Below are 16,075 nucleotides of genomic sequence, written 5' to 3'. Positions count from 1 at the left end.
GAATGTACCTGCTGGAGCAAGGGTACACATGACACTGTCATCTTTATGCATGACGGCATCTAAAACTATGCACCTACGTTAAGGATGAATGGTTTCATAGTTCGCAACATCTACGCTGAAAATCGCCCTGCAATGTACAATTAAAGGGACGGATGACAACCATGGAAGTGTTTGTCAGACATCATTTCCTTAGGTTATATTGACACGTTATATTTTTCCTTGTCGGCCTTGCTTTTGTATCCATCAATACAAAAGGTTTTACAAGAAATTTCCTCCCTAATTTTCTTCCTGCTATTAAACCGTGATAATCAATGTGGACAGCTTGATATGTTGCATAAAGATGTGTATACGTCGTTAACAATAGTATGTCCGATAAGAAAAGAAATTATTTTTCAATTTCCAAGGACGAGTCATACTCGTGCGTAAATGTCAGATAAGCCCGCAAGCTCGCTAACGTTGGGCGAGTGTTGGGGCGTGATTTATGCATCACGTGGGACACTGTCAGCGAGGGTCACGGTCAAATAGCACTGGAGGATGAATATATAACATAAGATGGGCTGCTACTACTATTACGGTCAGTTGTAGCTGGTGACTGGACAGTTCTACGCATCGACTGACCACACGCGTAAGTACCTTTAACTTCAAAGTAAGGTCCGGCTCACCGACAGGTAGACAACCCGAGAGAGAGTGAACCCACTCCGCAGGACGTCCTATAACACAAGTTACAGATATTCCCTGGGCCGAATGCTTTATGTTCGAATGGTGGCGAACAAGCGACGTTCTCATTGAGACCGCGTGAATTGTGTTTTATGCCGCATTATTGCAGCATAATCGAAATCTGGACCAGAAAAATCGGTGGTCGATAGTGAGACAGACTAACCAGGTCGCATCTGGGAGATTTCCTGTGTTTCTGTCTACCTATATACCTTGTTTGTCGGTTGAAGCTGGGTAGGAGGGGGCCCATTCTGCCCCGGAACTCCAACTGAATACTTACTTTCTCAGAACCTTATATCCGTTGCACAAAGGGATCCTTGTGCTCAGACTGATATACCTCACACAGTATAACTGCAACATTAACCTAAAGTAATATGACAAGGAGTAATATGGCTAACAACTTCTTTATTATGCAAACACAACGTTTCAATCCTACTTTTTGCTTCTAATATATATATATATATTAGTCCAGTCAAAACAGCAAGGTACCCACCACAAATAGCAACAGAAATTATTTCAACTGATCGGTCCTGTCATGTTCTAATGACAAATATCTGACAAACACTTGACATAATAACTCATTTGCAAACTGCTTATCAACGTACAGCATCATTATTGAGTGGTGTTCTTAATTTGAAGAACTCTCCTTAGAAATTCGTCGGGATATATGAATCCTCATATTTTCCATCAAAGTTGTTGGTTTGTTGTCTAACGCCGCACTCAGCAATGTTCCAGCTATATGACGGCGGTCTGTAAATAATCGAGTCTGGACCAGACAATCCAGTGATCGATAGCATGAGCATCGATCCACCAAGTCAACGAGCCTGACCACCCGATCCCGTTAGTCGCCTTTTACGACACGCATAGTCGCCTTTTACGGCAAGCATGGGTTGCTGAAGACCTATTCTACCCCGGATCTTCACGGGTCTTTAATCAAAGAAGAAATCGTATGTGAACTATTACAGGTACGAGGGGCGTTCAATAAGTTTTGCAACTTGGGCATTTGAATTACACAAACAATGTCAACTTGTGGCAGGTGTGACACTAGTCATAACATCAGGTTGACACGACTTCGTGTCCAGACACAACAAAAAGATGGATGTGATGGCTTCATTCACATAAGGGTGGTCACAATCATGGATTCTCTCAAACATGAACAACGCACTGTAATAAAGTTCCTTACCAAGCAGTGATGCAAAGCAAAAGAGATCCATGATCGCATGTGTAAAGTAATGGGTAAGGATGCTCCTGACTATTCCACAGTTTGCCGTTGGTCTCTACAGTTTAAAGGGGGTAGGGAGTCCATAGACGATGACCCAAGGTCAGGCAGGCCTTCAGATGCCACCCAACCGGAAACCATTGTTGCTATAGAAAGAAGAATTTTGTCTGACCGACGAATGAAAGTATCTGAACTTTCTAGGGTATTCCAAATATCAGTTGGAACTGTTGGAACCATTATTCATGAGCATCTTGGTATGTCCAAGGTATCTGCAATATGGGTACCTAGAAACCTCAGAGCTCAAGATCGCCATCAGAGAACTGAAAGTTGTCGAGACCTCCTGTATTTCTATACGGCTGATGGCGCCGGATTTCTTTCTCGTCTAGTGACAGGTGATGAAACATGGATCCACCGCTGGGACCCAGAAACTAAATTGGAATCCATTCAATGGAAGCACCCCTATTCTCCGCCTCAGAGGAAGTTTTTGCACTCAACCATCGGCTGGCAAGGTAATGGCCACCATATTTTGGGATGTAAGAGGCATATTACTGATTGATTACATGCCACCAAAAACTACAATCAAGGGATAGTATTATGCAAATGTAATGAAAGAATTGCGAAAATCTATTCGCCAGAAACGCCGTGGGATGTTAACAAGTGGTATTTTACTTTTGCATTACAACGCTCCTGTTCACAAGTTGAGAATTGCACAGGCCGCCATGTGTGAATGTGGATTCGAACAGTTAAATCACCTACCCTTCAGCCCAGATTTAGCCCCCAGTGACTATTTCCTGTCCCGGCAAATAAACTCTGCCCAACGTTGACGACGCTTCCAGGATGACGAGGACATTAAGGCTGCCACAGAGGCGTGGTTAGAGGGCAAATCTGCGGATTTCTATAAAAAGTGGTATTAAAAGCTTGAAGGACAAATGGAATAAGTGTATTGAGGTGAATGGAGATTATATTGAAAAATAAAAGTGCAAAAGATATTCTGCGACTTGGTCTTATATTGAAGTTGCAAATCATATTGAACGCCATTAGATGAATAATTTACTGTATATTAGTAGCGATCGTATTAGTTACAATCAACCGTGTCACCCCTTGCAAAAGGTAGGTTCGTTTCGGTACAGACAAACCGCAACTGATAATCAACATGACTCCGTCGGTGTATAAAATGTGTTTGTTTTATATTTGTGCTTCTACGAAGAACATCATTTTCAATTGAAAGACAAAACAAATGTAGACTTTGTGCACATGGTACTGGTTATCAAAACACTCTCCACAAGACTGTATGACGAGATGGATAACTTCAACTTTCCAATAGTCAACTTCCCCTTCATGTCGAGCAATATTCCAGAAGCTCCAGCCTTTGGTGTCTACATTTCACAACTCCTAAGGTATAATCGAGCATGCTTTTTTCTACGATGATTTCAAAGAGGGTCTTGCGACTCTTCCTCTAAAGTTGTTTGATCAAGGTAACAACATTCAAGACCTCAGTAAAACTTTCAAAATATTTTAGGGTAGACATGTGGAGTACACCTCCAAATTTGACGTATCTGTGACAAAATACTGTCCAATGCATTTCCCAGTTTGTACCGCATGTTCCCATGTTTATTTGCAGGTGAACAGTTGATTTGCCTTTGCATGTGTTTGTGACGTGTCACCGGTGGGGCATTATATGCTCATCCTTTCGCGATCACCTGGTATCACCACTATGTAATAGTGATTTAAAGTCACATTCTGATGATGCTCGGAAGTGTAAAATCGAATCTGCTTTTAGGAAAGATTGTTTGTGGCTGTGGGAAGGGTTTTGTCGCTTTTAATTACCTTTACACGTTTATTGAGTATGGGGGATTACGTTGAGGTGGGGCCGGACAGGGCGGGGCCGGGTCGGGCCAAGACGGGATAAGACGGGTAAAAGTAATTACTGACTAGGTAATTTTAACCCTAAGAAGGGGAATTCCCCTTGAATTGTTTCACTTGGAGGACGATTTCACCCGTCGTTTTTTAATGTCTATGTTTCGTTTTTTGTCACTATATGTTTGGTCAAGCAATTGTGATTAAATATTGCCTAAAGTAATAAAATATACTGATATTTTCTGCTTATGTACTTACACTAAAGCCTTACCTTGATTATGTCATCTGATCTAACCTTTTGTACTGTGTGAATGGCATGACACTGGTGCTACTGTCTTTTATTGTATATATGTACAGGTAATATGAGTTTGTGTGAATACGTTTGATTAATTATGTATAATCCAGGGGAATCCAGCATTGTTAACTTCGCTGTGTATACGGGTGAGTGAACGGCTTGAAGGCTGAAGGTACACTCTCGACTGTTCTATGGTTATGTAACCTGCAGCCCGTCACACAGAGAGATAGACCTTGTGATCACAGGTGAGATAAATGTACATGTAGATGCTTTGATACAAAGGAAGTACACATACTATGCAGTTTGTGCTATTTCTCCTACAGTTACCTGTGTTCAGATGATCGGAGATGACGGGTAGAATGGGGAAGGGGAGCGCTGGGGGACAGGCAGGACCATATTGTCTGTGGTATATTTTGAGTGAAAGGTGTTCAGTGCTTAGAGTAACGTAGTATCCCAATTTCAATGGTTTATCCAGCATTGATCCATAAACTATTGTGACTGATGGAGTAATGTAGCATCCCAATTTCGATGGTTTATCAAGCATTGATCTTTATGTAGCAGGACTGGGTCCGATGCTCACAGACCACAGACACTACGGTGTTCGTCAATGGCCAATTTTTATTTGCAGAAATGCTAATGTGATTTTAAAGAAAAACCACCCTGAAACAATCAGGTATACAATATAGTACATATAAAACAATACACATATCATAAACACAGATATATACATACAATTCATATGCATACTAGTATGGTGAGATACCGTACATAGTATTGTTGTAAATGCACTGGGTAAAAATATATTTATGTACATGTTAATTAGAAACGTATTCTGTCTTGATATATGATCAAATACATACACTAGATAATGACATGTAAACGACAACATGTAAACGACATGTAAACGACATGTAAACGACAACATGTAAACGACAACATGTAAACGACATGTAAACCTACCAGGTGTGTGGGCCATGGTTGATATCACACCTGGGGACGATGCCGCGCTAAGTTTCTGCACAGTAGTGCAAAACTCGTCTGCAGAGGAAATAATAATATATACAGTACATGCAGACGTGCCAATAAGAACAAATACTTTCTATCATATATACATGTAGCTGAACATGAAAGAGTAATATTATAAAATGCCTCGTGCATTCCTTCATTTATGTTTACCTTCATTCATTTATGCTTACTTTCATTCATTCATATATGTTTGCTTACTTTCATTCATTCATTTATGCTAACTTTCATTCATTCATATATGCTTACTTACATTCATACCATGCATGCTTGCTTAGCCTTACCTCTTATATCACAAGTAACCTCTATCATTTCTACAAACTACTAATCTTACTTTTTAGTTTAATGCTTATACATGTTTTAATGAATGTAGAATACTTATTTGGTCGTTAAACTCAATAAAATTACGAAATCTACATTCCATGTATTCGTGTCTAAACACACACATATCCAAATACAAACAATATCTACAATATTGCAAATACAATTCAATGAATAAAATCCTCAAATCAATAATACAATACTAACCTTGGAATTTGATCTAAGGTTCCCCAATAACGATCCTTGTGAAAAAACACGTGAATATATATGTATATTTATCTTTATCCGTGGAGAGGTATATGTGGAGTGACCACAGTCCTTAGGTGTCCAGCATACAGCATGGCTGAGTACCCAAGCTGGCCATATAGACAAAAGGCTTGGTAGGGAGAAGGCTGGGGCTATTGTATTAGTTCACAGGGTGTGACATTCACAAACAAACCATGCAGTAAGCATGCCTAGTAAGAGTGATGTGACTGATGGTTTAGTGTTTAAAGTAGGCTGAGCAATAAAATAAAATGACTACAACTGCATTTAATTATGTACATGAATTATACTTAAAAGGTAAAATACAAGAAATAGTCAAAATATGTAACTGCCACATACTTCCCTCCTATGAAAATGACGTCCGCGTCATTCTGGTTGTTCATCAACGAGAGAAAGTAGTGCTTTGGATATACCACTGCTGATGTGACCAATGACGCCGGTAGCTACTAGCTGTTCTATGCGTCGACTCTTCTGCTGCCAATCTGGATCAGTAGTCTGGCGCATCACATATTTTCCTGACGTCTGCCAGGCCGGCTTCCTAGTTTCGCGTCCAGAGCGTCGTGGGAGTGGTATTGGTCTTTGGACAACTTCAGGAGGTGATTCCCCTCCAGATGAGTCTTCTTGCTCTGTATCAATTTCTTCAGGTTCTACTTCTGTGCGGTCTACATCCATGTCGACCTGCACGTGGTCGTCACCACCAGAAGCATTACCATCTGCCTCAGTAGACACCTGGTCGTCACCGGTTTTCTGTGAAGTAGATGTATCCTCTTCCACAGTACTCCCACTGATGAAAGTGTGTTCATCAGGAACTGCTGGAATGATCAATGGAGCTTCCTCTACTGACTCACTGTCCTCAGTGTCCTCATGGTCTAGTGATTTTGACAATCCAGTGGCTGGTTCGACTGGAATTGGTGTTTTGGATCTTGGCGCTGGTGTTGGCTTTGGCGTAGTAGATGCCTTGGTGAAAATAGGGATGGATCCTATAGGCAAGAGGTGATTCCGGTGCAGGGTCCTCTTCCTCCCGTCACCAGATTCTCTCTGCACAACAAACACAGGGATATTCTGGTTTGGTTGCGAGAGAACAACATACGCGTCTTCTTCCCAGCGATTTGCTAACTTAAGTAGTATAGGTAATAGGGGTTCTGGACCACTTCCACTGGAGCCGGATTCATATACCTATACTGCTACTACAGGAGGAATTTTTTATGCCAAAATGATGATGCGATTTAATGATAGTCATGAGATTCAGTTAAATTGGCTCTAGCTCACCAATACCTGGGGCCAATCATTGCTTCTATTAGTGATGTGATTCAGCGAAAGTCGTATTAAAAGAAATATCAGTATTAATTAATAATGGATAAAATTTACTATAGCCCACGAGGATATTGGAAAGGTGTAGGAGCAATAAAAAAATTAGCCACCGCGGCTAAGGTATCTCAAGATGTGGCCAAGGATTGGTTAAAGAAACAAGCGATGTGGCAGATATATTTACCGGCACCGCGTTATATACCGAGGAAGAAGTTTGATATTTTTACAACGAATGAAGTTCATCAGGCTGACCTCTTGTTTCTTCCCCACGATAAGGTAAAACGCAAAACGTACAAATACGCTTTAACCGTTGTGGATGTGGCTAGTCGATACAAAGAGGCTGAGCCATTAACATCGAAAGAATCAACAGAAGTAGCTAATGCACTGAGTCGCATATATAAACGCGGACCGCTAAAATGGCCTAAGCTATTTCAAGTAGATCCCGGTCGCGAGTTTATGGGATCGGTAACTAAACTGTTAACAAAGAACGATGTCAAAATCGTCCGTGGTGAAAGAGAGGCCCACCGCAGTCAAGCTATCGTCGAAAGATTTAACAGGACATTAGCGGAACGTTTGTTTGGCTATCAGTATGGGATCGAAATGAAATCCGAGCGATTGAGATCAACCGAATGGGTGACACGATTATCAGCCGTTGTATCAGCGCTGAATAATGAAGTAACGAGATTAATAGGGAAGAAACCATCCGATGCTATTAAAATGATATCCGTGACTTCCGAATCTTCAGCACCGAGGAGAGGCAAAGAACGAAAACTTCCGGATAGAGTAAGGGTAAGATATTTATACCAGGCCGGTGAACTCGAAGGAGGCCTACGTCGTGCAACCGATCCCATATGGTCCCTTAAGACGTATAACATTAGTCGATTGGTTACGAAAGAAGGAGAGCCTATTCTTTATTATCTTCAAGATGGACCCGGTAGGGCATTTGTACGAGAAGAGTTGTTCATAGTTCCCGACGGTACGGTATTACCACCATAACCATAAGCATAGGTATTTACACCATCATTATCAATCCATCTCTTTGTATCTAAGGGGGATAATGATGTTTTGTTCATTCTTAATCCATATATCCTATGATTGTAACTTCTTAAAGAGTTCATCTCGTGTTTGAACGTTCTACCGTTGAATAATGATTCTTTATACTGTACGTGTTTGATATGCTTTTTTACAACATACTTCTTAACACCCTTAGCTTTTCTTATCTCTCCATTATCGGACTTCTTTATAGAATACATCTTAGGTCTTAATCCCACATACTCCGCTATAGGGGTCCCAGCACATTCATCCTTCATCTTACCTAACACCTTTTTATTTACAACGCTGTGCAGTGGATTATCTTTTGGGTAATCGCTCGTGTCGTACATATCTATTTTTTCTGCCATATCTTTATACACATCCTCGGTTTGTATTTCCATCAACAAAGAATCTGTGTCGGTATATAACACCTCGCATCTATCGCCGTATTGCTTCTTAAGTTCGTTGTAATAAAAGTCATACATTAAGTGTTTTGACAAGTCGAGAATACTCATACCGACGTACACCGGTCTGTTGAATTTTATATTACTCTTCTGCATATGCAACGCGGCTAAGTCGTTATCAAATATCTTGCTTCTGTTAAAAGCCGGACTGGCTATAAATTTCCTGAGTCTTTCTTCCTCATTAGATCTGACTAATTTAACATCAACACGCTTCCTTAGATTCTCCATAGTTTTACCAAATACCGAGTTATTCATGAGCTTATACAGATTCTTTTCGAAATCGCTGGTAGCTATCTTTCTTAAATCTGTGTTCAACCTTATATAGGGCTCCATCCAAGGGCTTTGATCGAACTTTAGAACTCTGTGTATTTTCTTAAGTTTCATACCTAACGATAGATACAACTGGAGATTTCTGTAGTGAACTATATATTTTGTTTTATCCATCAAATTTGGTACGAGTTTTTCTACGTTAGCTAACCTACTATTACCCATCAAGGAGCGTTGATATTCCGACATCCAGTCTTTATTAACCATTAATCTTTCGGGAGCTAGCGGATAACTGTTATGATCTTTATGTAACGAACTTGGATATTCCAAGTCAACTTCTAGTATGTACCCTTTATTCACTTCGATATTATGGATATTATTCACATTGATATCATTGACCCATTCAAAACCACCCGTGGGTAAAGGTTGACTCATAGCCCATCCGTACAAATTGTTAGCGTCGAGATATAATATGTGGGTGTCGGGTTTACTGGGATCGTATCCTTCCACTAATTTATTATTAGCCTTAGAATACCTTTTAGCTGCCATCGATATACCACCTCTTAATCCTTTCTCAATAAACAAGTGCATATCGTAATCTGTGAGTAGTTTTAGTTCTACGCCGGTCTTCTTCAACAATGCATCCCACGATAGTCCGGGACTGGAATAGTACCATGCCGGGTCCAAGCCATATTGTTTGAAACATGTCTTTCTAAATATCTCGAATATATCGGCGAGTAACAGTACATCTGTTTTTAAGTACAGATCGTGATAATCGCCTAAATTCTTACAACCTAATTTATCCCACACCGTCAGAGCGTGTTCATAATCGGCATCTGTTATTCTAGATTCTGTTAAGTTACTATAGAATGATTCGAGGGTTGGTAATTCAGTTTCTTCGAATCTAGACCAATCATCCATATATTCGTAAGGATATACACCTTTTCTCAGCAACAAATGACGAGTTATCTTATCGGTATATTTATTTGTTATCGCAAAGTCATCGGGATTGTTCGCATTAGCTAAATTGTCCAGGGAAGATAACAGAAACTGTACGGAGTCTATGAATCTAAGCCCATTACTTTGCTTTGTTCTAGATTTCCCATCCTTGTCCCTATAATGTATAGGTTTAGTCAACGAGAACGATATGCATTTTTCCATATTGTTAGGAATGCACGTTAAACCGCCGTCGGTCTTCGAGATAGCTTGCATAATGAGATGTGAATCGTATCCCCTAAGGTTGTGAAACACAACGGGGATGGGTATTGTTTGAGAGTTCATTTTTAGTTTCAAGTTACACTCGTTATGCGCGGCTCCCCGATAATTACCCGTGACGTGACAATGATCTCTTACGGAATCCCCATCTAGGGGTTTATTACAAACGTGACAACTCGTTGACTTCTTATAGGCACTCCAATCATCCCTCGTCATACGCATGGGTATCTTACACGATAGTTTTTCCCTGATTATTCTCTCTTCATTTTGTAGATATTCTAGGAACTTTCCCGCTGCATCGGGACCTCTGTAAATCACGGGAGTGTTTGTTTTCCCATCATACCTTACAACTATATATCCAAACCCACAAGGAATATGTTCTTGAGTTTTGTACATAAAACTACTATGGTTGGTATTTTCTATGGGTTTGATAAGCGCTTCGAAGTCGGCGTAAATTACGTATGGTACTGGCATTTGATTACAATAATGTTCAAATTTTAATATATTTTTTCCCTCTTTAGGCATATCGATCCTGATAGCATTCTGTCCAACACCTCTACAGTCTTCTTTATGCGCTTCTAATAGATCTTGTCTGCTGTACCCATGCAGGCATCTTTCGCAGAAATATTTCTTTCCCTTATATTTAGTTTGATCGTATAGCAGCCTGTTTAAACTCTTTATCCACGTATAATGATATTTACCATCTTTTTCGATCAGAAATGAATTGATTCTGGGAATATTTTCCGGAGCGGAGCTTATCCTGTGTACAACAATTCCTTTAGAATGTCCAAAAACATTTATAGCTAAATTATTTTGCTTTTCCACCTTATCAATTTGTGATATTGGTGTAGGTTCGTCTATACCATCAAAGTTGAGTCCATCGTTTTGAGGATAGCTAGAAGGTCTATCTGGATGCTTGTCTACGGGGAACAATGCAGATCTTATCATCATTCTTAAACAGTCATCGGATTTATTTTTTACGTTAATTATGGCTTTTTTCTTCTTATAATACGGAGGTAAATCTATATAAGATCCACCTTTGAAGGGCATATAATTTGCTATATCTAAATATAAACTATCGATTTTATCAACACCCCAACCCGAACCTCTATTAGTCCAGCGTTCTAAAGTTTCCTGTATCCTCTGAATTGATGTATCTAATGATGAATTTATAGTATCGGATTCGGTTATAACTTCTTGATTGCTACGGAAATATGGTTCGGTATATTCGGTGCTATCGTCTGTGTTACTTTTACTCAATGTCATTTTAATCGTCAGCTGGTATTTTATACTATGTAAATCATCTAATTCCTCGTTAATTTTACTCGATATGATGGGCTTAATATCGTTAACATCCATGTTGGAATTAATATCCATCTTCCAACCTCTTAGATATTTACCAACGCCGGCGGATGTGGGTACAAATATTAATTCTTGTTGTTGATTATCATCATCATTATTAGGTTGAATATCATTATCAATAGGTTGATTATTATCTAGTAAAGCGATCAATTCAGCTCTTCTCATTCGAGAATAACCTCTCAGCCCACCGTTTCTCGCTCGAACTTTGAGTTCTCTAACAGTCTGGGGTCTGTTGTATTCCAAACCGAGTAAATCCATCAATTCAGCTTTTCTCATACGAGAATATCCACGCAGTCCACTTTGCTTTGCCATAGCTTTTAATTCTCTGACAAAAACCATTGTGGTTGAATGGTATATGCAAAATGAGACAAATGTCTAATTGGTTGTTTTCATATATCTAAATACATATTCTCCCCAACCTATTCCTCTCATTGATGTAATCTCTCTTCCTAGCATAAATAATCTGGTTCCTGACCCTATCAGCACCGTGTTCCTTACATAAACAATAACGACCTTTGACCCCTATCCCGCATACAGAACACTTATAGTTAATGTTTCCGCGCCTGATGTAATAGTTGTGTATCCCGCAGTAAAAAAAATCAACACAGCGCCGGTTACAAAGGGTAGTCTTTCCCATGAGTGTAAACTTGCAGTTATTCATGGTATATACATCTATCATATCATTTGTCTAAATGCAAATCACAGCTACACTGTGAGATATTGATTATGCATAGCCACAGCTGTCACTCTGACTTATGCATGGTATAGCTGAAAATCAATAGAGAACTCAATCCAATAATAATAAATGTGACCTCTCGGTTCTTTTGTTCCTCTGACGGTGTATAAAACTGACTCATTGTTGGTCTCGGTATTGGGTCTAGTTTTTTCCCATAAACGAGGAAGTATTCGTGCATGGCAGATTCGACATCCTTAAACGTTTGAATTGAATGTCCTTCCTTAATCAGTTGTTCATGAATAAAGTCTAATCTCTTCATTCTCTGCTGTGTATATTGTAACTGGGCTGCTTGGTATTGTTCTAAAGCTTCGTTATGTCGTTTACGCTCCTCTTCAACTTCTTTAGCGTTTGATCCCCTCATACTAGAAAATAAAAAATTACTCCCCGAAAAAGCTAGAGCATTAACAATAGCTCCACCGACCATCATCGCAATTGTTGCCATATTTATATGAATATAAATATTCAAATGTTTAATTACTTCATTATGTCTTCCGGGATAAGTCCTTGTTTGATGAGCATATCCTTCGTCGCCATAGCCAATCCAATATCCAGAACCATCATTGGTATGTCATATCCATTAAAATCTAGCTTGGGAGGTGTGGCTTTAGTAATCATTTTAGCCATACGGGCATAGCCAATGGCCAAGCCGGTGACCACCGCTGAATGATACGTCGCGTTTACCAACATTTTACCGTCTGTAGCTGGAGTAGTCATGCTTCTTATAGCATTATATGAGGACTAACCTCTAATTGAACTTGTTGTTGCGGCGGGGGTGACGTTTTCTCTTCTCCGGACTTATAAAAGAACCATACAGCCGCTATACCAGCAACTCCTTCTAGTGCCCATGTTTTAATCGGATTAATATTTGAATTATTTATTAATTTTGCTTTCCTCGCCAGCCCTCCCTTTCTTCCTGCAGCTATTTTCAAAGGATTCTTAGTAACTCTGGGTTGTTTTTTTGTTTTCTCATTCACATCCTCATTCACTTGTTGTTCCGCAATCTGTTGTTGCGTTTCCACAATCTGTTGTTCCTCGTTCACAATCTGTGGTGTCACCTGTTATGATTGTGTTTCCGCAATCTGTTGTGTCTCCATTTATATTATTAAGTGGGCACGTATGTTTAAATTGACAATACCTAGCCGTTATTAAAGCTGTGGTGAACGGAGCTAAGAACATTCCGTATCTATGATAAAACTCACAGCTCACTGCGCTTATAGCATGTTCGATGAATGGGTCTTTCTCGAGAGATTCGCATAAATACAGGCGATGTTCTGCCGGGATGGGGAGAAACGTACTAGCTACGGCTGTGTATAGTTGTAATATAGAAGACCCTATCGTTTTAGTCATGGTAGCTCCCAGTCTAGACTCGTAACGAGCGTACAGTTTTTTAATCTCTTCGTCGGTCATGTTATCAATTTTTTCGATGGTATAATTTTCTCCCAAATATTGGGAACATTTTCCACCGGCTACCAAAGCGGCAAGTCTTTCTCTATGTTTATCTAAAGATTTATCAGCATGTTGATCAACATCAGATTCTTTGAGCATTTGTTCGATGAGTTCGTCGCATTCCATAATGTAATACCTAAGGAGATATTTAAGTCTAACATAATATAATATGACATATCCAATACATCCCGTAATAATGAACTGTTGTGAAAGAATGAGGATTTCGAACCACATTTTTATGTAATATTAACCGCTAATGTTCAATTTGCTATAATTTGCTACATTTTGCTATAATTTGCTACATTTTTGCTATAATTTTGCTACAATTTGCTATAATTTGCTAAGCAATTGATCGGTTTTTAATACGAGTTTACAGTGCTTCGTTGCCGCTAACACTTTTCTGACTTTGTCTCGTTCCCCCTTGGTATAAATGACATCATTTTCGCGTAAACATTCCTCGAATGAATCTCGGTCTTTGCAATGAAACAGCGCTACCCATTTGGTCTGCTCTCTGAGATCTTTCAGGACAGAGTTGTATTTTTGTGTAAGTACCCAAACGCTATGTTGAGTATGCCGACCGGAGAATGCTAAATAGGAAAGCATATCTTTCTTTTTTGTGAGTTCTTTACTCGCGCTGCAGTCGTCTATTATGAAAAGGGTCAATTCTCCTTTGTATTTTTCGTGACATACTCGGAGGCAGTCTTGTAAACAATCGCCCGGATCGACTCTGTGTACCCCGTCGTCATTCATTACCCAATCTCTCGATAAGTATGTTTTATTAACGCTTATAGTCGGGCACAGAATAATGATATGATCGAAAACGTCCCGATAATGACTTTCTAAAATATCTAGAATAAAGGCTGTTTTTCCGCAGCCCGTTTGCTCGCATATGATAGTGCAGTGCGGATCTTTAGGTAAAAGATTATCAATAGATTGCTTGCACGAATCTCCCATTCTGTATATTAAGTTGCGCATCCATAATCACGTACAAATATATGTTTAATTTACCAGTCGCTTCCTGAAGCTTCGTTATCTGTATGGTGGCACCCTCGCTAGCATTTTCTATTCTCCTCCCACTGCCGTGTAATTGGTGATCGTCCGTTGTTCGCATGTCGAGCCATAGCGCGTACTTCGTGGTGAGGTATTCACCCATCGATACACTCCCGAGAGACAGATCTTTCACGACCGCGTTAACTTCCGGAGAACGTTTTATAGAAGGAAGTTTTTTAATCTCATTCCACTGGTGATACGCTAGCATTCCTTGGCTATATAGTTGATTAGGAACGCCCTCGATAGTCAATTCTACTTTCGTAATCTTGGGATTGTAGAACTTCTCGGTATTTCTTTTAAACGCATCGGAGGGGTCCTCGAACAACATTAAAATACCCTTCAGCGACCTCGTGGGAACGTTTAGATTGATATTCCACATCGTATCTTTTTTGTCCCTCGTGATCTTTCGGTGTCGCAGCACGCGATCGTACAAAATGGCTAAACTTCCCGAATACTGGTTACGAATTTGTCTGGCTAATTCGGGATCCGTTATCATATCTTACTCCAGCGAGATATTGTCAATAGAATAGCTAGCATCATCATTAGCAGATCTGATTACTCTACCGTAGTCATTAAAAGTGAGTTCGTATTCTAACCTATCGCCTAGGGATGCTTGATAAAAGGGCATGTGGGAATGTAGTAATTCGAAGTCTAGGGGAACATAGAATCTGTTACCTAATGCGTCGGCAACGGCCTTATCTTTTTCGTTGGTATCAACACCATTTTCAGCACCCACGCGCAGTCTCAATGTGTTCTTATTACAAATACCTTGGTACTGTAAGTTTTCCCGCTCTTTATCCGTTCTCCAGAGATCCATGTAGCAATAGTATACATCGCTATCGTCGATACTCAAAACCTCATTACCGCTAATTTTAATGGCGATTTTCTTAACGATAGCACGACCTATGTTCTGAACGGGCTCCCTGTTAACGTCTGTAGAAGTCAAACTAATCGTAAACGCTAGTCGGACAGTTCCCGGAACTAACACATCGTGTGCGCCGAGATTAGGAAAGTGAAACAGAAGCGTTTGATTCTGATCGATGGTACTAGGGTTATTAGTTATAGTTACAGACTGACGAATTGCTTTGACCCCTAATGGATCTCGAAGTCTACGTTGTGGGTTTAACTTGCGTCCGTATTGTGAAGACATTGTTTATATTGAAATTATGTACCCTATGTTTAATATAAAAATGGCTAATTTTGAACATAATGAATTAGATCTAAGTACATTTGATGACTTTGATAACCCAAACGAAGAGGGTACTGATGAAACCAACTTTGGTGGCACGAATCTTAACGATGAAATTTTACAATCAACCGTCAATGATTATTACGATGCATTAAAAGATGATAAAAATTATGTTATCCCAATAGGTCGTGACTATTCAAAGTTTATGCTAGATAGTAAAGGAATATTGCGACTGCGTGACTCTCCACATATTGATCTTATGCATTATAGTACTCGTAAGCCCCTAGCCTTGTCTACTATAGCTGGTAAACAT

The 16,075-nt window shown here is 39.7% G+C and overlaps 1 protein-coding gene across 2 annotated transcripts in view; it reads left to right on the top strand.

Moving 5' to 3' along the window:
- The first annotated feature begins 335 nt into the window (after positions 1-335).
- Positions 336-16,075, top strand: part of LOC124110340 (stimulator of interferon genes protein-like) — a 35,157-nt gene continuing 19,417 nt past the window's right edge. The window contains exon 1 of one of the 2 annotated variants that reach the window (XM_046469634.2): positions 336-625. The gene's annotated coding sequence lies outside the window, so the exon portion shown is untranslated. Of the gene's footprint in view, positions 626-4,203; positions 4,331-16,075 lie in introns of those variants that run through there. The other variant, XM_046469633.2, reaches the window with a different exon arrangement.

This window comes from Haliotis rufescens, unplaced genomic scaffold, assembly GCF_023055435.1.
Source record: "Haliotis rufescens isolate VD_foot unplaced genomic scaffold, xgHalRufe1.0.p SCAF_5, whole genome shotgun sequence".
Classification (NCBI taxonomy): Eukaryota; Metazoa; Mollusca; class Gastropoda; order Lepetellida; family Haliotidae; genus Haliotis; species Haliotis rufescens.
This window is presented reverse-complemented; position numbering and strand designations above follow the sequence as displayed.